At 40.8% G+C, this 22,055-nt stretch overlaps 1 pseudogene; it reads left to right on the top strand.

Moving 5' to 3' along the window:
• The first annotated feature begins 244 nt into the window (after window positions 1-244).
• Window positions 245-1,725, top strand: LOC147892225 (calcium-dependent protein kinase 14 pseudogene; annotated as a pseudogene).
• The last annotated feature ends 20,330 nt before the right edge of the window (window positions 1,726-22,055 follow it).

Raw genomic sequence — 22,055 nt, 5'->3', positions numbered from 1 at the left:
AGGAGAGCGAAAGGTGCGAGAAGGCAAAGTGGGGTTGGATGTTCCAAAGTTGAAGGAAGAATGTGCCGAGGAATACGGAAGTAAAGATTTTGAAAGGGGGGATGGGGTGGGGAATCTACGACAGAAGATTCGGATGTGGGAAGAATATCCTATAGTTAATGTGTTCAAGCTTTCGCTCTTGACTTGCCCAGCACGTTGCACCTTCTTCTCGATATCAACTTCTCTAACAAGCCTTTGTTCAATTTTGCTCTCAGCTCTCTCTCTCTCTCTCTCTCTCTCTCTCAGCTACAATCCTCATCCTCATTCCTCCTCCTCCTTCCCCTTAATCCTTCTCCCAACCAAGATCTTCCTCCCCCCCCCTCCTTCCCTTCGTTACATGGAACAGTCTTTCTTCCTCGGACGACAATTAGGTTCTGGCGTTGATGGCATTGTAAGACTCTGCACCCACAAGTCTTCCGGATCCCAGTTCGCTTGTAAATCCGTCCCCAAACTCCCTTCCCCCCATAACTCCGACGCCCTTGCTCATATCCGCTCCGAGATCTCCGTGCTCGAGAAGCTTAAGGGTCACCCGCATATCTTGAGGATTGAGGATCGCTTTGAGGACGACGAGTGGGTGCATTTGATTGTGGAGCTCTGCGAGGGAGGGGACCTTTTTGAGCACCTCAAGGAGAAGTCGCGCCTGTCCGAGGCGGAAGCTGCACAGGCTTTTAGAGCCATCCTTAAAGCAGTGTCATTCTGCCATGAGCGGCGTGTTATGCACAGGGATTTGAAGCTAGAGAACATCCTTTTCCCCGGACGACCTGGAGACTACAGCCAGCTCAAGTTAGCAGATTTTGGTGCCTCAGCCGACTTCTCTCGCAGGAGGCTCTTCCGGGAGGTGGAAGGCACGCCATGGTATGTGGCACCCGAGGTTTTGACAGGCGATTATGATGAGAAAGTAGATATATGGAGTTTGGGTGTGTTGCTTTACATTTTGCTGTGCGGTTACCCACCATTCGATGGAGAAACACCGGCTGATGTCTTCGAAGCTGTCAAGAAAGGGAGACTTGATCTGAGAAGGGATCCATGGCCGACGATTTCTGCAGAGGCAAAGGACCTGATCAAGGGGATGCTGCAGAAGAATCCCTACAGGAGGATGAGATTGAGCGACCTGCTGGGGCATACGTGGGTACAGAGCACTGCAAAGTCATCCGAGCTCGACAGATGGGCGAATTTGCAAACCTCAGAATCTGTGGCAGTGGGTGTTTGAACCGTTCAGGGATGAACGAATCCATGGACGGAAAGAACCTTAGCAACAGCTTCTACTGCCATTTTGTTCCGTTTTGGCACTTATTGTCAACGGTCTCTGGCTCGACGAGGATATGTTCAGGAAGCTTTTTGGTGAAGATTTCCGCAAGAAATTACAGCTTTATGTTGGAGATCATTCACAAGCCGTTACTCTGTATAGTCTTAATGGTTGTGGGGTATCGAAAGAGTGGACAGTTGTCCTGATGTGTTCAAAGTAAGTATGCGGCTTAGCTTACAAGAAGAGATAGAGCAGGTAAGACTTCATGTGTGCGTGCTAAGACACCCCGTCGAGAGGCTTCTTGACATGGTAGGACATCCCCCTCAAATATAGCCTCCTTGACATGTGTGTGTTGTACAAAGGCACCTTAGGAGAGTCTCCTTGACATGTGTGTTTCTTACAACACCATCAACAGGCTCCTTTCATGTCTACCTTGGGCCCCGGCCCTACACTAATGTATATTTTCTTTATATACAGATGGCACATCTACTTTTCATTTCCAAGGCTATTTTTCAGAGTTTTCACATGGCCATCTACTTTTTCATTTCCAAGGCACCTTTTAAAGTTTTGAGAGGGCCGGCCATCTCCTATGCTCCTTTTGTTCTTGTCACTTGTTAGAATGTTGAATTGTTTGTTTACTTAAGACTTGAGGGGGAAAGAATATCATCCATTCATTAAAGCACATTGTTGAAACAATGACCAAAAACTTCCTCTATAAGGCCTTATGATAAAAGGGAAAAAACCTTCATTCTACATTAATGAAACACAAAGGCATTCCTTGGTGTGCATCAAACAATTAATTTAAGTAGATGATCCCCTTCCTTGACCACTAAAAAAGTAATATCAAGGAGATGAATGGAAAAAAATTTAACACAATCCATACTTAAAAAGTATCTATTGAAAAGGAGCCTTGCAAAGGCTCTCAAACTTGGTCCTCAAGCTCTTAAAACTCAGAAAAGGACAGAAATGGTGGTGGGCCAGATTCCAAGAGATCTAGAAGAGCTGTAAGATCGGGAAAGCCCATTTCCTCCTTTGGAAAATCGCGTGCCAATGGCTCCCTGTCAAGGGTCGGTTGGCAAAATGAATCAAATTGAACCCAGCCTGCCCGTTGTGTGGCAAAGTGAAGGAACTTATCCCGCATACCCTGTGGAGCTGCTTGACTGCAAGACAGATGTGGTACAAATTGGAAGTGGTGGTGCGAAAGGCAGGCCTTATGGCCAAGTTTTACCTCGGATCCAACTGGCGTAGAGCTCTTCTAGGCGATAGCTTCAAACTTTCATCCACCCTCATTGCGACATGGCCGTATATCCACGCGGCCGACCTCATGGCTATTTGGGAAACGCGAACAACATAGTCTTGCAGCTGCTGGCTATTAGCATAGGCCACAGGGAGACGGTGATCCTGAGAAAAGTGAAGGCCCTTCTTAAAGATTTTGCAACGATAGTGGCCTCCAAAGAACTAGTGATCACCGCGGCTCTGTTAGCAGTCGAAGTCAACATCTGAGTAAGGTAGAGCTGCACGCAGTGTTTGTCAAGGATGTCCCCCCTTTTCGACCAATTTTTGTATAGGGTCTTGAGGTTTGGGATTGACCCCCCCTCCTTTTGATAATATATATATCTCTTTTTCTTATTTAAAAAAAAAATTTAAACTTGGTCCTCCAAAGATCTCTTTAAATTGAGAAGAACTATTTTTGTCATCTTCACCTTAAAGAGTCACTTGAAAGCCTCAAATTCCATGGAGGTAAATCTTTTAATAATTTAGGGAGAACAAATTCATGGCTAGGAAGAACTTCATCAATAGCTTATGAGGCTACTTATTTCCTTGTGTTCCCTGTTTTCAATTAGTTGTGATTGCATGAGGGTGATTCTTACCAAGTTCAAGAGTGAGGAGAGTTCCACAAGAGATCTGTTGATGATCTATGCAAAGTAAGTATGTGCACCCTTAGCTTACAACAGGAAGTTCCTTTCCATTAGGATAGCCTCCTTGACACGTATGCCGGTATGGAAACCAAAGAAGAGAGGCTCCTTGATGGTTTTCCACGGGAAGACACCACCTCAAAAGAGCCTCCTAATGTCTTGGAACACTACCTCAAGAGAGCCTTTATGTTTCTTAGGACACCACCTTATCCTTCAGATATCCCTCCTACAATAATCTTCCTTCAAGGATGCCCTAAGTCAATGAGATCTATGCTTGTATATGATCTTCATATCATACACATAATAAAATAGCTATTTTTTCATTTTCAAAGCTTTTATTATTTAAAAGCTTTGGGAAGTCTATCTCCCCATTACATGTGATGTTATTCTTTTCTTCTCTTTACCACTTCCCTTATTGGAATGCCGCAGAGTGTACTTAGTTAAATACTGAGGAGGAAATGTCTTAAAGCATATCCATTCTAGTCTTATGATAGAAGCAAGCATATCCTTGTTGTGTTGGAAACAAAAACAATTCAAATACTCCCATTTCAAGTCTCATGATTAAAGAGAAAGATATTCATTCTAGTCATATGATAGAAGCAAGCATATCCTGGCTGTGTTGGAAACAAAAACAATTCAAATACTCCCATTTCAAGTCTCATGATTGAAGAGAAAGATATTCGTTCTAGTCATATGAAATATGAAAGCATATCCATGGTGTGCATAAGACATGATATTCATTCTAGTCATATGAAATTTGAAGCACATCCTTGGTTGCATAAAAAAATATCACAAGTCAAACTAATGGTTATCCTTAAATAATCCCCTCCCATGTCTTATGATATGCAAGAAAGGAAATATCGACAAATTAATCAGGGCCACAACTCAAATAATGACTATTCTTAGATAATTCCCTTCCACATCTTATGATGTATAAAGTAGTATCAACATAATTTTAGACCACAACTCAGATAATGGGCTATGCTTAATCAATTCCCTTCCAAATCTTGTGATACATAAAAAAGCCAATGTCTAAGAGTGAAGGAAATCATGTCAACATGTCCCCTCTTGGAATACAGTTTCACATCAACCACATTTATTTAGATGAAATTTTAAAATACATGTAGTTCATATTTACATAATAAATGTAATACTTTGAGAATGTACGTGACTCAAATATGTCCCCCCTTTGATTAAAAAAGCAAAAATCAAATTAGTATTAGTTTGGTTGCTCGCCACAAAATATTAAAGCAAGGTAAAGGTAAGCCATTAATGTGCTGCAGAATTAACATAAGCCTAAACCCTCCTTGAAATTTTAAAGGCCCCTCTTTCCCCTTCATGCAGAGCACCTTGTGTCCCTTTCTCTGTATCAGCCCTTCCTCTCCTCACCCCTCTTGCTCTCCTTCTCTCCTGCTCCTCCTCTCCCTACTCTGCTCTCCTTCTCTTTTGCTCCTCCTCTCCCTACTATGCTCTTCTTCTACTCTCCATTGGATCCACCCCTATTCTGCTCTCTCTTCCACCATTTGCCTTCCTTCAAGCTCACTTATAGCTACTTTGACTAGCTTGCTCCTCCTCCATGGCTCTCACCTCCTCAGCCTACATTACTACAGGGGAGGCTTTGAAGAATCACATAATAATAGTAGGTGTGAGCAGTCCTAGGGCTAGTGTATGCTTTCGACATGGCATTGGAAAGGGTAAATTTTATATGAAGGAGATACATAGGAGCTGATGCTAGGACTAGGAGAAGCGACCTTCAAGAAGAAGTCTGAGGAGTTAGAAGGGTTAAGGATACAAGGGCAAGAGGAGTTCAATTGAGTATCATCAACAAGAAGTTGGTATCCTTCAGAGACAAGTATCAGATTCTAGGCTCTTAGTCTCTCTCCATGTCTGCCGTCTCCTATCACCTAGGTTAGCCGGTCCACTTTTTCTCCCTCACGGTCTCTACTGCTCTTCCCTTGTTGTCGCTTCCCTTCTCAGTGCCACTTTCTTGCTTCTCTTAGCTCTCACCTCCCTTCTCTTCATCCTCCCTCCTCATCATGCTCTTTGCCCCCCCTCCTCATCATGCTCTTAGCTTGACCTTGGCATCATCTTTGCTATGAAATGGGTGCCCGATCATAACAGCTACAATCAATGACCTGATCTCATTAACCTTGAAGGTGAAGCATATTCAAAAAAGAGTTTTTGGTTTAGGTCTTTCAATGTGAAGTGTTTAGCCTCCCCCTCTCCTACCATAGTGTTAGGTTAATGTAAATTTACGTTACATCAAGTTAGATTACGTTAATCAAAATCTTAACAAAGCTTTGATTAGCATAAGTGTCACCCATTCACTGCAATATTTTGAAATTTATGTGAATTAGTTCTTTCACTTGTGAATTTTCTACGTAAAAAAATAAAATGCTGGTTTTTGAATCATGCTGAAAGAATTTATATTTTAGAAGTTATGAATTTTCTAAGAAATGGTACCCATTATGTGGTCAATAGAGACTCAAAATGAGCCTCATGAAAAATCAAAAGCTAAACCCTTGGGAAATTCCAAAAAGAAATATTAAGACAGTTTTTGGAATTTTGAGAATTTTGAAAATTTTAGAAAAATAAAATTTGACTCAATTTTGAGTCCATTTTACGAGTCTCAATTGTTTTGATGGGATAATTGTTTTTAATAATTTTTTGTGATTGCACCAAAAATCCATGTTGCTTAGTAAGTTTTATCATTTGCTTTATGTATTTTAGTTCCATCTTTTGGACTTTTGGACAACTTTTTTTTTTGGTATGTGGAAGTAAAGTTGCACTTGCAATTTCTTTCACAATATGTTTTAATTTAATTCCTTTCTTTTCATAGTGTAGAAATGAACGTATGCTTGTAGTTTACTTTTAAATTCATTGTGTGATTGTTTATGTCGTCTCCATTCTATTCTTATTATCAGTGCTAATTTTGCTTACTTATTAGTAGAGTTTTATGCAATTTCATCATAAAAATTACAAAACAGTCTCATTTACACACAATTCCCTCATGCTTCATAGAACATTCATTGTATTAAAAATAACAAAATATAATTACTCCATCACATGTCTTCTAGATATCATAATCTATTAAAAGGCCATCTCCTACACCGATGGTCATAATAAATCCATAGTCATTTGTAGTCACATTGTGGTCATCCCCTCCACCCACAGTGGGCAACTCAAGAAGATCCTTTGAACATGTGTTCATTCTATCTTTCTTTTTTTTAAAGTTATCTATGTAGCCTGCCACACAGGGTAAAAAGTAAGAGGGCCTCTCCGGAAGTGTAGGTCATTGGATGAATGTTTCCTCAATGTAGAGTTACAAATATTAGAATTGCTAGCATGTTCAAGGCAAAATTTATCAAATTTAAGGGCTCTAAATATTGGCCCATGTGCATTTTTGGCTAATTTATCGAATTTGAAGCACTAACTAGCCAACTTGGAGAAGCCTTTAAATTTCCCATAGGGCTAAAATTCACCCCTATTTTCTTTCCTGCTACCACATGGCCATTATGGACATCACCTATAATCATTCTCTACTTTTATTGTAGTGCCACATTGTGATCTTCACACTTTTATTCTATCATCTTGTGCACATAGTTCTCTCCATTCATCATATCTATATCTTGTACCACTATGAGGAATTACAAGTACATCTTGTGGCACTTTGGAATGTGCCAATAAGACTTGCAATGTTGACTCCTCCACAAAGTACAAGTATCTCTTAAACTCAAATGAGTCTCCCATAGGTATTGAAATTGATTGTCTCTATTTTTGCAATGACTTTGTTATTTCCACATGGGGGTCACTCTTAATAGACCTCCGTATAGTATGTGCGAGCAAGCATGTACCAAAAATTAGTCTCCCCTAGGTACCAAAATTGATTTTCTCCATTTTTGCCATGACTTTTGCGAGGTTATTGCTCCATTATGTTCTTATCTTGCATTATGTTAACTACAAATTATCTAAAATATAATGTTGAATATCAAAAACTACATTTGAAACTCAGTTCTGTGTTTCCCCTTATGATACAATTATTTACAAGAAACATTACCAAACTTGGTTACGTATTGACATGCCTTAAATTTTTTATTAATTCAAAAGGGAACCAATGATAATTCACAGAACTACATGTGAATGGATAATCAAGGGAAATTTGAACTTGAAGGAAAACCATTAGTTTATGAAGAAAAACTAGACTCTTCAATTCAAGAAGACTAGATCTTGGGAACTAACTTCTATTAGTTCAAACTAATTCCAACTAGTTTGGTTGGATGGCAACTAAGTTGACCTTAGTTGGATAGGAATGAAATCCATCTAGTCTGGCTATAATGTAACTAAGTTCACCTAGTTTGGTTGGATAGGAATGAAGTCCATCTAGTTTGGCTATAATGTAACTAAGTTCACCTAGTTTGGTTGGATAGGAACTATGTTTAGCTAGTTTGGATGAGTCCATCTAGTTATTTTATATGAGTCCATCTAGCTATATAAAATAAGCTCATCTAGTTTGGTTACATTGGAACTAATTCCATTTGGTTTGAATTACATGGAAAACCATTAAATTATGAATTTGTGTGCCAAAACGATGAAACAAAACCACAGATTATCAAACAATGAGCCAAACCATGACTTTTCCCTAGCAAAACCATGGGAGGTAGTAGTTATGGCCTCCAAATTGATTTTTTGCATAACCCAAACATCTAAATGGATTAAATCAAGAGTCCCTCTTGTCTTAGGGTGCTTCTTGTAAAGCTAGATCTTGATTGTTTACTAAAGGAGAATGCTTCACAAAATTCTCCATAGCTAGATTTTGCCTACTTGCCAAGGTTAGGAAGAGCTTTGTTAGTATCAGAGGAAGCAAACAAACCCATTCCCAACTTTTGATCCTTACTATTTTGCTTTCATGCCTTAGTTTCCTCCTCTCCTAGCACTTTTCTCAAGCAAGTTCTACAAAATTGGCCTACTAGATTCCTTTCTTGATTCTTGACTAATAGGATACCCTACAATGATAGTTCTACAAAATTGGCCTACTAGATTCCTTTCTTGATTCTTGATTAATAGGATACCCTACAATGATAGTTCTACAAAATTGGCCTACTAGATTACTTTATTCATACTTGTTGGGCTACTAAGTCTTGACTACTAGCTATAATAGGATACCCTACAATGATCCAATGCCTTTTTATTGCCACAATGGTCAATGAGATATTGGAGCTGGGGGTTTTTAAGTATTAGACTCTTGTTTTCTTCTATTAGGGAAATTTTTAAATAGATGACCCGCCTTGTTTGTGTTACTCAAATACTAATTTCAACAAGCTTTATGGACGTGCAATTGTGCCCTATCACAAAGGTGACTTTGCTCATGCCTCTCACCACTTTCAACTAAACCAATAGTCACAAACTTACCAGCCCCTCACACCTAACTTCTTCCCTTCCCTTGCTAATCCTACCCTCGAGGATTACCAAGCTGCTTAAACCATTTGCCCAGTTCTTCCCTCCCTCCCCTCTGATTCCCCTCCCACAACAACTAACACTCTTCCATATTTCTCCCCCATGTCCCCAGATTCTCTCCCTGTCTCACCATCACCTCTGACACTACTTGTGCAGCCATCATCAGAAAATGATCCCATATTTGATTTTCAATATCAAGATCTAGATAATCCAATTCGCAGTCCCATGCCAAATTCCAATGATGGATGTGATACCACTTACCAGTAACCCCATCAAGGATATCTGGAGCAAATATCCTGAGATGAAAACTCGAGGTGGATGGCCCTGGACAACTTCCCTACCAACCTTCGTCAGCATCAAGTTAGTGAAGCTTGGGTCAGTAAATTGGATCCCCAACCTGATTGACGCTGCCCCAAGCTCTTTGATGTAATCTTCTTGAAAGAGTACCTGCGTGCACCTCCATGTCTCAGAACCCATCCCAAGTTCTATGCAGTTCCATGACATCACAGATGGAAGGCCAACAAACACACTTTGGGTGCGGATTGCACCATTAATTGGCCAATGATTGAGCCATACTCTGGTGTAGAATGGAACATCCAAGGCACACTAATCCAAGCACTTCAATAGTATAAGAAAATAATGTGCAGCAACACTGACCTCATCCTTCGCCAAAGCGCTATCTTCTGCAAAACAATGGAACACATTTTAAAGGTCCCCAACCACATCAATCACCATTTGCCTCCACTCAGTTTCAATTCCAATGAACGGGTCGATGCTCAGCCTATAGGCTAACTCTATCAAAGAGTCATCTTCTTAGAAGCAGGTTAGATATCTCTGTTTGAACAAATGGTGGATACAGGCTTCCTGGAAACAGAGCAAAAATTGTATGGTGCCAAGGCTTTACAGCAGGATCGATTGGCATGCCACGAGTTCCACAGCCACTGGGTTGTTATGCACATGGAATCCCAACTTCATTATAACAATAAGCCATAACTTGAGCACGGGTAATAAAATGGATTAGGGAGTATGTTGTCTCTGTGCCAACATGGACTTGGGTAGCTCTCTCTAATCATAGAAACAAAAAAAAATAAAAATAAATAAATAAATAAATAAATAAATATATATATATATAGACTGTAATCATATAAATAAACTTACTTAAATTATTTTCTCTTATCTAGATGAAAATGATTAGCCTTAGTTATAGTCTTAAGAAGTAATCTTGTAACTTAGTGCCTAGATCATATACTCTAAACCTTATATTCAAAACCCTAAAATCCTAAATCCTATATTCCAATACCTCGAAATCATAAACTCTAAATCCGAAATCCTATATTCCAATACCTTTAAATCATAAACTTTGTGCCCTTAAACTAAAACCCTAAACCCTAAATCCTAAACCTAAACTCTAAACCCTGTATCCTTAGCGACAAAGCTCCGCTTGTACTTGTACAAGGCTAGGAACAAATCCCTCTTAGGAATCCAACTTGCAAGTTCTACATACAATTCCTACATGCAATTTCTACATGCAACTCCTACATGCATGTTCTACATGCAATTTCTACATGCAACTCCTACATGCATGTTCTACATGCAAGTTCTACATAAAATTCCTACATGCAACTCCTACATGCATATTCTACATGCAAGTCCTACATGCATGTTCTACATGCGAGTTCTATATGCAACTCCTACATGAAACTTCTAGATGCAAGTTCTACATGTAGAGAGAGAATGTCTTAACTTGCAGAGAGAGAAGCTATCCAACTTGTATAAATAACCCATAATGGAATGAAGCCCGGACTCTTTGGAGTATTGTGTCGAGTTCTACTTTGGTATTCCAAGCAATTGTCTCCAAGTGTCCATGCTTCCTTGCACTCCATGTCCAAAAGCATGTCCTAACCTTGCAACTCCTCCTCTCCTCTCCTCCATCCTTGTAACCCATCCTCTCCCTCTCCTCCTCCCTCCCTCCTCCTCTCTCCTCCTCCTCCCTTCTCCAGCCTCACCTCCTCCCTTCTCCTTCTCCGTTCTTCACCCTCCTCCTCCTCCCTTCTCCTCCCTTCTGCTCCCTCCTCCTCCTCCCTTCTCCACCCTCTCCTTCTCCCTTCTCCTCCCTCCTCCTCCTCCCTTTTCTACCCTCCTCCTCCTCCCTCCTCCTCCCTCTCCTCCTCCCTTCTCCTCCCTCCTCCTCCTCCCTTCTCCTCCCTCCTCCTCCTCCCTTCTACTCTTACACCTACTTCCTCTCCAACTCCTATGCTCCCCCTAAACCCTTAGTACCTCAATCCTTGACCTCCATGATCTATGAGGGAGACGAGTTCTTCGCCATGTACTCTACCCTGAACCTTGGACCCTCCTTTTGAACCCTAAAACTATTCTAAACCTTGGAACTCCTTCTAAACCTTAGAACCTCCTTCTAAACCTTGAACCTCCCTCTAACCCTCAAAGTCCTCCTAAATCCTACACCCCCCAATGAAGCACAAAAAATGACTAATTGTACATTAGATTTAGTTGAAAATGTAAAATATACAAACCCCTTTAGGGTTAGGGCTAGATTTAGTTGAAAATGTAGAATATACAAACCCCTTTAGGATTAGGGCTAGGGTTTCTAACCCTTTCCTTTATAGCACTCTATGTGTTAGTGCTATGCACAATATTGAACACATGATGTTGAGATGGTTTCTCAACACTTTCCCTCAAGATCAACATCATGAAGTAGACCTTCTGTTACGGAAATTATAATTCTGATATATCTTGCTTTGGACATTATTATTTTTAGTCGAGTGTGACTATGGCAAAGTACTCCATAGGAGCGCACCGGACACAGTGGGGTTCCTAGTGGATACTTTGTGTGGTTAGTTGGGGATGCCTGACTAGCTTGTGTTTTGCCATGCTAGATGGTCGATATTGTGGGTGATTCCATGTTAATACTGATGTCACTAGTGTTATTGGTATTGTGCTTGATTATTGTGCTTTGAGCGCGGTTATGTTGGGATCGGTTGATTCGGTGATTCATTCAATCGATTGTTAATAACTAATGTAATTGGCGACTTGAGTACAGGTGATGGAACTCATAGCGAGGATTGGAGTTAATGCAAGGGTACCGATCGAGGTGTCGCACAGCGCATTATATATGGCCATGGGCCAATTTTGTATTTGTTTTATTATTGCAAGTTTAAGCAATATATTTTGTTGAGAACATAATTCATTTTGGGACCTAAGATGGCTATGTAAAGCAAATCCCTCATTTTTGGATGAGAGGGATAATTTTGGCTCCTCGGTGCTTTTATGGAATATTATAAATACTCTAGACGAGGAAGCGTGAGCCACTCATCTAGGGGGGGAGATTGTACCCAGTCAGTTGTCGCTCTCATAGTGTGATTGTGTTCTTCTTCTCCAATTGATTAAGTGGTGAATTTGTATGAAAAGAATTACCTTTTGGTTTCAGTGGTCACTGCAGGTGACTGTAGGTTCGCAGAGGTTAATTCACGTGCATAGAACGGTGGGGAAATAGTCTCTATAGAGCTGCCACTGCCATCATTTCTGAAGATCTACACATGATCACGGACTTTGAAGATTAAGGCGCGGTCTCTTAGTCAAAGAATTTCGTTTATTTTACCCTATAAAGCAAGGTGTGTGGGGGTTAAAGGTCACTGTGCCTTTACCCCGGTTATGTACAATACTCAAACACATATATAAATGAATGAAAAAGAAGATTAGGGTGGTTCTGCACCCACCAAAACTTGTGGCTCTCTGTCTTTCTCTCTCCTTCTTCCATTCTTGCTTCCGTTGAGAGCACTCTCAACATGCTTCTGTTGAGAGCACTCTCAACTGGTATCAGAGCCCGAGTGATCTAGCTGAGCGTGCGTGAATGCTGGAAGCTCAGCAGCTCTGTGGGAGGAAGGAGAAGCTCTGTGGGAAGCTTTGTGGGTGACTTTACTTGCATTCGAGTGTGCAGAGACCTTGGAGGAACCTTTGGAAAAGTCACTTTGGCATTGCGAAGTGGTTTTGAGAGCCTGTTAAGAGCTTTCAAAGAAAAAGTCGTTTTTTGAGCTTTTCCCTGTTCCGTTCGATGACAGAGACTCCATATTGACTTGTAGAGGCAACTATTGCTTGCTTTTGGTGTCCACTTCACTTCAGGAGCTTGGAAACACCTTCATTCTTGAATCTGGGATCATTTGATTGGATTTCCGACTCACTGTGTCAGTTCCTACGTTTTTTGCCCGGGTGTTGGAACTCAAGGTTGGAGCAACCATTTGCAGATCTGTTAGTTCCGGTGGACTCAGGAGGTCCTAAAACTTCTATGTTGCTCATCATTCGCACTCCGGTGGAGTTTACAGATAGCTCTGTTTCCAAAAACGTTTTTCAGTCCGTGTGTTGGACCCAGTGATTGAGACCACGGTTTCCAAAACCGTCTGTCCCATTGCGTTCCGGATGCCCAAAAACCCCTACCTGTCAGTTCTTGAGCGATTCGGTAGAGGATTTTCAGAGTTATAGATCTCTGTGTATTCGATTTCATCTCTCTGTTATGCATTTTTCATTCTAAGGTTTTGAAACCTTAGATTTATGCCACATGGCAGTGGATAAGTGTTGACTCCCATTTCTCACTCATCGGTTGGGATTTTGGAGTTCTGGCAGAAGAGAGATGTTTGCAGATTTTCTTGTCGAGTCCGATTATGCAATGGCACCCATGTTTTGAGGCATCTCAGGTTCTATTTTCAGTAGCGGTCATTACCGTGGGACTATGATTTCTTGAGCATACCTTATGCAGATCACTCAGGTTGCAGTTTGAGCAGTGTGCGCTCATTCGTGGTATGCATTGGGTTGCAGTGGATGATTTATAGGCCATTTGGATGCATTGCGGTCCTTGTTGGATGTGCTGATAGGCCCAAATTGCCTTGTGGGATGCTATTTTTTTATGGACGCTTTGCACATGGATGCTATTTTATGCTGAGGGACAGCTTTGAAGCATTGCAGGTGATGCACTGATAGTGCTATGCTCTCTTGGATGAGACTTTATTGATGCATATGCCAGTGGACAGTGTTTATGCTTGAGTCATTTGGCACTTATTGGCATTTTCTTTTGGGCCAGATTTGCTCATATGGATGCATAGTATATGCACATGAGTCAGATGCTTTGAGCTTTGAGTTTTGGTGATATTTCACTCTATTGTGGCATACACATTTGGGTGCACCTGGTATTTGGTGTGATTCTCTCTTGAGGCACTAGCATTTGGGATTTTGCTTTATTTGCATCATGGCATCCTCTTCCATGTCTGAAAAGGAGTTTTTCAACATTAAAAAGTTTGATGGGACAAACTTTTCTTTGTGGAAAGAACAAATAAGGGATGTGCTTATTCAAAAGAAGCAGATTAAACCCTTGGCAAGCATTGAAGCTAAGCCTGCAAATATGTCTGAGGATGATTGGAATGAGTTGGATGCATTAGCAAAGTCTACTATTAGACTTCATCTTGCAGAGTCAGTTTATTTCACAGTAGTAAATGAGCAGACTACTGAAGATTTGTGGAAGAAACTGTGTGCCACTTATGAGAAGGAAACTGCCTCTAATAAAGTTTACCTCATGAAGAGGTTGTTTGAGCTGTTGCAGATGAAGGAAGGGTCTCCATTGCTTCTCACTTGAATGAATTCAATATTATTTTCACCCAGCTCCAGGCTCAGAAAATGAATTTTGATGCGGAGACTAAGGCAATATTTCTCTTATGTTCATTGCCATCCTCATGGGATACCTTCCGTACAGCTATCAGTAACTCTGCACCTAGTGGAGTACTGAAATTTGATGATGTTGTGGGTAGCTTGTTGGCCGAGGAGATTAGACAGAAGTCTATGGATGGCAACAAGTAGGATGCATCCTTAAATGTGCAAAGGGGCAGATCACAGTTCAGGGGGAAGTCCCAAGAAAGAGGGAAGTCTCGTAGCAAATCCAGGGCACGGAACATTGAGTGTTACCATTGTGGCAAGAAGGGCCATATGAAAAAGGATTGCTACAAGCTGAAAAGAGAGCAAAAGGATAAGAAAAAGAATGCAAATCGGGGTGGAAATCAAAAGGAAGAGAGTCCAAGGGAGGACAAAGGAAAAGTGAAGATCGAGGAGATCAATGCAGTCACACATGATAGTGACAATGATGTTCTCTGCTTACCACTTCAGATGATGCATATTCCCATGATTGGATTTTGGATTCTGGTGCTTCATTCCATGTTACTCCCCATAGGGAATGGTTCTCCACTTATGATAGTGGAAAGACAGGTTGTGTGCATCTTGGAAATGACTATGCATGTGACATAGTGGGAGCAGGTGACATAAAGTTTTCTTTTGCAAATGGGTCTGCATTTGTTTTGAAACATGTGAGACATGTGCCTAAGTTGACCAAGAATCTTATTTCAGTGGGTCAGCTAGATGATGCTGGTTTTCACACCACTTTTGGCTTTCAAAGTTGGAAAATTCAAAAGGGCTCTATGCTTTTGGCTAGGGGTGCCAAGTGTGGGACTTTGTATCCCTTACATGTATCAGGGGTATTTGATCATGTTGTTGCAATAACCGAGTAGCCAAGCACTTCTTTGTGGCATTGCAGGTTGGGGCACATGAGCCAGAATGGAATGAAACTCTTATGCCGTTTGGGTTATGTACCGCATTTGAGTTTCTCTGATTTTGAATTTTGTAAGCATTGTCTCTATGGGAAGCAGACTATATCAGCCCATAAAAGAAGGGGAAAGAAAGAGTTTGAAAAGCTTGATTTAGTGCATTCAGATGGATGCGGTCCCATGCCTACACGGTCATTAGGTGGGGCTGATTACTATGTGACATTCATTGATGATGCAACTAGGAAAGTGTGGGCTTATGCTATAGCTCGAAAGAGTGATGTGTTCCAGGTATTTGAGAAATGGCTGGCCTTGGTTGAGAATCAGTCAGGTAGAATGCTTAAATGCCTATGGACTGACAATGGTGGAGAGTATCTCTCTCATGACTTTCAGCATTTCTGTGATACACGTGGGATTAAGAGGGAGCTCACATCCCCTCGTACTCCAGAGCAAAATCCAGTTGTAGAAAAGATGAACCATACCATTCAAGAAAGGTTGCAATGCATGCTTTCCAATGCAAGTCTTTTTGGTGGTTTTTGGGCTGAGGCAATGAAGACTGCAGTGCATGTGATCAATAGATCACCTAGTAAGAGTTTGGATGGTGGTATTCGTGAAGAGGCATGGAGTGGCAAGAAGCCCTCTTACTCTCATTTGCATATATTTGGGTGTGAGGCATATGCACATGTGCCAAAAGAGCTTCGAAAGAAGCTAGACCCTAAGTCTAGGAAATGCATCTTTCTGGGTTATGGTGAAAGTGGAGAGATGGGCTATCGTCTCTGGGATCCAGAAGCAAAGAAGATCATACGCAACCATGATGTGGTCTTCAATGTGAAAAAGATGCATAAGGCACCCATGAGGGATGTGGAAATGAGAAAAATAACTTTCCAGGATGTGAATCCACCTACACATGTTGATAGACAGCAAGCTGTCCATGCACCAAGTGTGCAAGAAATGGTACCACCAAGTACTCCCACAGGTACACAATCAAGGGTAGATGATGGATCGTCTATTGGTGGAAATGATGAGCCAAATGTGGCTGATATGCAAGTGGGACAGCAAGCTGAAATGCCCTTGAGAAGATCATCTAGAGTGTCTAGACCGCCTGATAGGTTTGTTCCAGGGGTAGACTATGTGATGCTTACTGATTGTGGGGAGCCTTCTTGCTATAGAGAGGCTATGATGCGTGAGGATCAATGCAAGTGGGAGTATGCTATGCAATCAGAGATGAGTTCACTTATGAAGAATAAGACTTGGGACTTGGTTTCTTTGCCACATGGAAAGAAAGCATTGCCATGTAAATGGGTCTACAAAATGAAGGTCACAGGTGATGATGTGCCTAGGTACAAGGCCCATTTGGTTGCTAAAGGGTTCAAGCAAGAGAAGGGTGTGGACTTTGATGAGATATTCTCTCCGGTTGTGAAGATGACCACACTTAGATGCATGCTTGGACTAGTGGCATCAGAGGATATGGAGCTTATGCAGATGGATGTCAAGACAGCTTTCTTGCATGGGGATTTGCATGAGGAAATTTACATGGTGCAACCGGAAGGCTTTGAAGAAAAGGGCAAAGAGCATTTAGTTTGCAAGCTAAAGAAGAGTCTCTATGGTCTTAAGCAAGCACCTAGAGAATGGTATCAGAAGTTTGATGCTTTCATTCGGTCCCAGGGTTTTAGAAGGAGTGAAATTGATCACTGCCTCTACACTAAAAGGGCTAAGGATAATAGCTTGATAATCTTGGCACTATATGTGGATGATATGCTATTGGCTAGCAAGAATACTTATGAGCTAGATGCTTTTAAGGCCAAGTTGCATGAGGCCTTTGATATGAAGGATTTGGGACTTACAGGTCATATTCTTGGTATGCGCATCACGCGTGATCGGAGTAGGAAACTCCTTTGGCTTTCACAAAAAGAGTATGTTACAAAAGTATTGCAGCATTTCAATATGGAGGGGGGGAAGGCAGTGAGTACTCCATTGCCTCCATATGTGAAACTGAGTCATACAGATAGTCCCAAATCAGATGAGGAGAGGGCCATGATGGCCAAGGTTCCTTATGCATCAGCAGTTGGGAGTCTTATGTATGCTATGATAGCTACTAGACCAGACATTGCATTTGCAGTGGGAGTTGTTAGCCGGTATATGGCTAATCCAGGAAAGAGGCATTGGGAGGCAGTTAAGTGCATCATGAGGTACATGAAGGGTACCAAGGAGATGTGCATTTGCTTTGGTAAAGGAGACATGCGTGTACTTGGGTACACAGATTCAGACTATGCAGGCATGTGGATAGTAGGAGATCCACTTCTGGTTATGTGTTCACCTTTGCAGGTGGTGCAGTGTCGTGGATGTCTCGTGCACAGAAGTGCATTGCTTTGTCTACCTCAGAGGCTGAGTATGTTGCAGCCATAGAGGGTTGTAAGGAGGCTATATGGCTTGATCGGCTAGTGGGAGATTTGGGGATTCATACAGGTGTACCGACATTGCATAGTGATTCCATGAGTGCTATTCAGCTAGCACAGAATCCGGTCTTTCATGCAAAGACCAAACACATTGAGGTCAGGTACCATTTCATCAAGGAGGTACTTGAGGACAAGCGCATAGAGCTTGTCAAGGTTCATACAGATGATAACCCTGCAGATATGCTGACGAAGAGTCTACCTAGTCAGCGGTTTGAGTATTGTCGTGTATTGATGGGCATTGGATAGTATGCTCACTGGTTGTTCTCCCTTAAAGGCACATTGTCCTTTAAGTGGGAGGTTGTGGGGGTTAAAGGTCACTGTGCCTTTACCCCGGTTATGTACAATACTCAAACACATATATAAATGAATGAAAAAGAAGATTAGGGTGGTTCTGCACCCAGCAAAACTTGTGGCTCTCTGTCTTTCTCTCTCCTTCTTCCATTCTTGCTTCCGTTGAGAGCACTCTCAACATGCTTCCGTTGAGAGCACTCTCAAGGTGCCCAAGATGCAAAGGCTCTTTCATTAGTTTTTTTTTTTTTTAAAGAAAAGAAAAGAAAGAGAGCATTGCAAAATCTGAGAAGCTCGAATCAAGAAGGCGGTTTGGAACCATGAATCACCGAGCAATCAATTGGAGATCAGTCAAGCGCATAAACGACTACAAGTGACATCATTGGTCACATATCTCCCACTCTAGTCGTTTCCACCTCCGATCAGAGAGCGAGATAAGTGATTTCTTTTGCTTTATATTTCATACACTTAGTATCTTCCGCCATCCATTTCTTACCATACATTTGAATCACACTTTTTCATCCGTTTAATTCTCATACACTTAGTATCTTTATTCTCCGCTCCGCTTTATTTGTACTTATTGCATTATCATGGCACATCAACCACAACCACCCATGCTCCAAGAGCAGTTAGATGCACTTCAGGCACAGTTGGCCGATGAGCGTGAGCATAGGGAGGTAAGTATAATTGTCATGCTCTTCTAAAGATGAAAGGTTTCATCAATGGCAAAGAGGTTGTTATTTTGCATGACGATGGTAGTACACATGATTTCATTTCGGAAAGAACCTTAGCAAAGCTAAACCTAGAGTCTTTCCCATCTAACTATAAGGTCAAAGCTGCTTTTACCAAAACAAAATACAATTGCACTAGAGAAGTCAAGAATCTTGAAATCTCAATCAAACCCTACAAGGATACACGAGACTTTCTAGTGGCACCCCTATAGGGAGTGGACATCATCTTAGGAATGCCATGGAGGCATCAATACAATCCTAAGATAGATTACGATTCACATCAGATGTGGATTGAGGACAGACAAGAAATATGTCTAAAAAGCTCAATGAAATCTTAAGTCATTCCTTTACTCAACCACACACAAGCCAAAAGAGCAATTAGAAAACGTGAGAAGACATATCTTATTTTGGTGAATACGGTAACGGCTACTCAGCCAAACACTAAGCCTACGCACCAAAAATTTCTTTCTCAATTTTTTGATTATTTCTTAGAGGATTTACCGCCTGGACTACCATGTTCTCGACCTGAAGATCATAGGATAGAAATCCTACCGGGCAATACTCCACCTTGCAAAGCTCCTTATAGAGTCAATTAGCTAGAACAAAAGGAAATTCAAAAGCAAGTGGAAGAACTGATAGAGAGAGGTTTGATAAGACCCAGCAGTTCTCCTTATGGAGCACCTATCTTATTGGTCAAAAAGAAAAATGGAACCTACCGAATGTGCATAGACTATCGTGCACTAAACAAAATCACAGTGAAGAACAAATATCTAATCCCTAGGATTGATGATCTTTGGAACAAATTGAAAGGGGCTAAGGTCTTCAGTAAAATAGATCTCAAATCCGGCTATCATCAAGTTTGTATGGTAGTAGAGGATATATACAAGACTGCTTTTAGAACTCAAATGGGACATTATGAGTTCCTAGTTATGCCTTTTGGGCTAACTAATGCTCCAACTACTTTTAGTAGAATGATGAACCGAATCTTTCTTACACACCAAGATTGTGTAGTAGTATTTTTTGATGATATTCTGGTGTTTAGCAAAGATGTTGAGGAGCATAAGGAACATCTAAAGCTAGTCTTTTCGCTCTTGAAAGAAAATCAATTGTACATAAATCCTGAAAAGAGCAGTTTCTTTCAAGATTAGATAGAGTATTTGGGTCACATTGTATCCGTCGATGGGACTCGAGTAGATCCAAAGAAGATTGAGTGCATAGTCACATGGCCTAAACCCTGAGATATACATGAATTAAGATCATTCTTGGGATTGTGTAGCTTTTACAAAAAGTTTGTCAAGAATTTTGCATACATTGCACATCCATTGACAGACCTTCTTAGAAAAGCTAAGCATTTCTTATGGACTGAGCGACAAGATAAATCTTTTACAGCTTTGAAAGAAGCTCTCACACAAGCTCCTATGTTACAATTACCCGATTTCTCTAGACCATTCTTTGTATTTGTAACCGATGCTAGTGGATATGGAATTGGAGTCGTGCTTATGCAAGATGGACATCCAATAGCATATGAGAGCTGAAAATTAAAACCAGCAAAATGCAATTATAGCACATATGATAAAGAATTAACCGTTGTTGTGCATGCTTTATGAATGTGGAAACATTATTTGATGGAAGCTGAGTTTCTTATCAAAACTGGTCAGCAAAGTATTAAGCATTTGTTAACTCAGCCACTAATATCCAATAGGCACATCAAGTGGGCATCATTTATACAGAGTTTTCAGCCCATGATTCAGTATCAACCTGGAAAGGAAAATGTAGTTGCTGATGCTCTTAGCAGAAAGCCAAGTATTAATCACATCACTATTGTAGAGACCCAGCCTTTTGAAGGTATGAAGAATTCTTATCAAGGGGATCCAGACTTCTCCGATATATGGAACAAATTAGAAAATAACAATTGGAATCCTATGTTGGACTATTCATGCAATGATGGATACCTCTTTTATCAAAAGAAATTATGCATCACTCGACCCTTTAAACAAATTGTAATGGAGGAAATGCACCAACCACCATATATGGGACATAGGGGAGTGATTGACACTTTACAAGTAATAGCAAGAGAATTCCATTGGCCTACTATAAGAAAAGATGTGGCTAAGTTTGTAGCCAAATGCATCACTTGTCAGAAGATCAAGAGTTACAAAGGCAAGACCCCAGGATTGCTTATGCCTTTGCCTATTCCTACGCAGCCTTGGGAACAAATATCCATGGATTTCATAACAGGTTTTCCTACTACAGCGAACCAAAATGATATGATTTGGACGATAATAGATCGCTTTAGTAAGCAAGCTTATTTCATCCCATGTAAGAATACTTTAACAGCTCAGCAAGCTACACATTTATTCATCAAGCATATCTTTGTTCATCATGGTTTGCCAAAGACTATAGTGTCTGATCGATGTTTGATCGAAATTCGAAGTTTTGCAGTAATTTTTGGACTGCATTATTTCATAATCTAGGCACTAAGTTAGACTTCTCATCAGCTTTTCATCCAGAATCAAATGGACAAACTGAGGTTACAAACAGTACTATTTTGGATATGATAAAAGCTTATGCAGGAAGTCAACCAAAGAATTGGGACAAATACATTCATCTCTTACAGTTTGCTTATAATAATACTCCTCATTCTGCAACTCGAAGAGCACCCTTTAAGATTATCTATGGGAAGGTTTTACCTATTCCTATCACACGATTGACCCATAGAGTGGAAGCAGCAGATGCATTTACCCATGACTATCAAAATATTCTCAAAGAGGTTCAAGAAGCCATTGCAATCGCTCAAGAGAAGTACACGAAACAAGCTAATAAGAAACGGAAACATATGCTATTTAAAGAAGGTGATTATGTACTTCTTCGGATTGAGAAAAGAAGATTGAAGAGTGTTGAGAAATGGCTAGTAATCAAGATGTCACCATGTTTTTATGGACCATTCAAGGTGATTCAGAAAATCAATGATCTAGCTTATAGGCTTGAATTACCTGATAATTGGAAAATACATAATGCTTTCCATATCAGCCTCTTAAAGCCCTTCAAAGGACCTTTACCTATTCATCCTATCTATGAAGAGGCCCCATTGATTGTTGATGAAGAAGAAATTCTAGAACCCGAATGCATTGTTGATCATCAACAGACCTCGACCCGAAAAGGAAATGTCTATACTAAATACATGCTCAAATTTAAGAACCATCCAAGAGACGATGCTCACTGGATGCCTGAGCGGTTCTTTCAAACTTTTCTAGACCTCCTTAGTTCCTATAATCAAACACACAACTGAGGTTAGTTGCAATCCAAGCAAGAGGGATGTTACGAAAATTATA

This window comes from Dipteris shenzhenensis, chromosome 17, assembly GCF_047967505.1.
Source record: "Dipteris shenzhenensis isolate YYH24624 ecotype China chromosome 17, Dip_SZ_1.0, whole genome shotgun sequence".
Classification (NCBI taxonomy): Eukaryota; Viridiplantae; Streptophyta; class Polypodiopsida; order Gleicheniales; family Dipteridaceae; genus Dipteris; species Dipteris shenzhenensis.
This window is presented reverse-complemented; position numbering and strand designations above follow the sequence as displayed.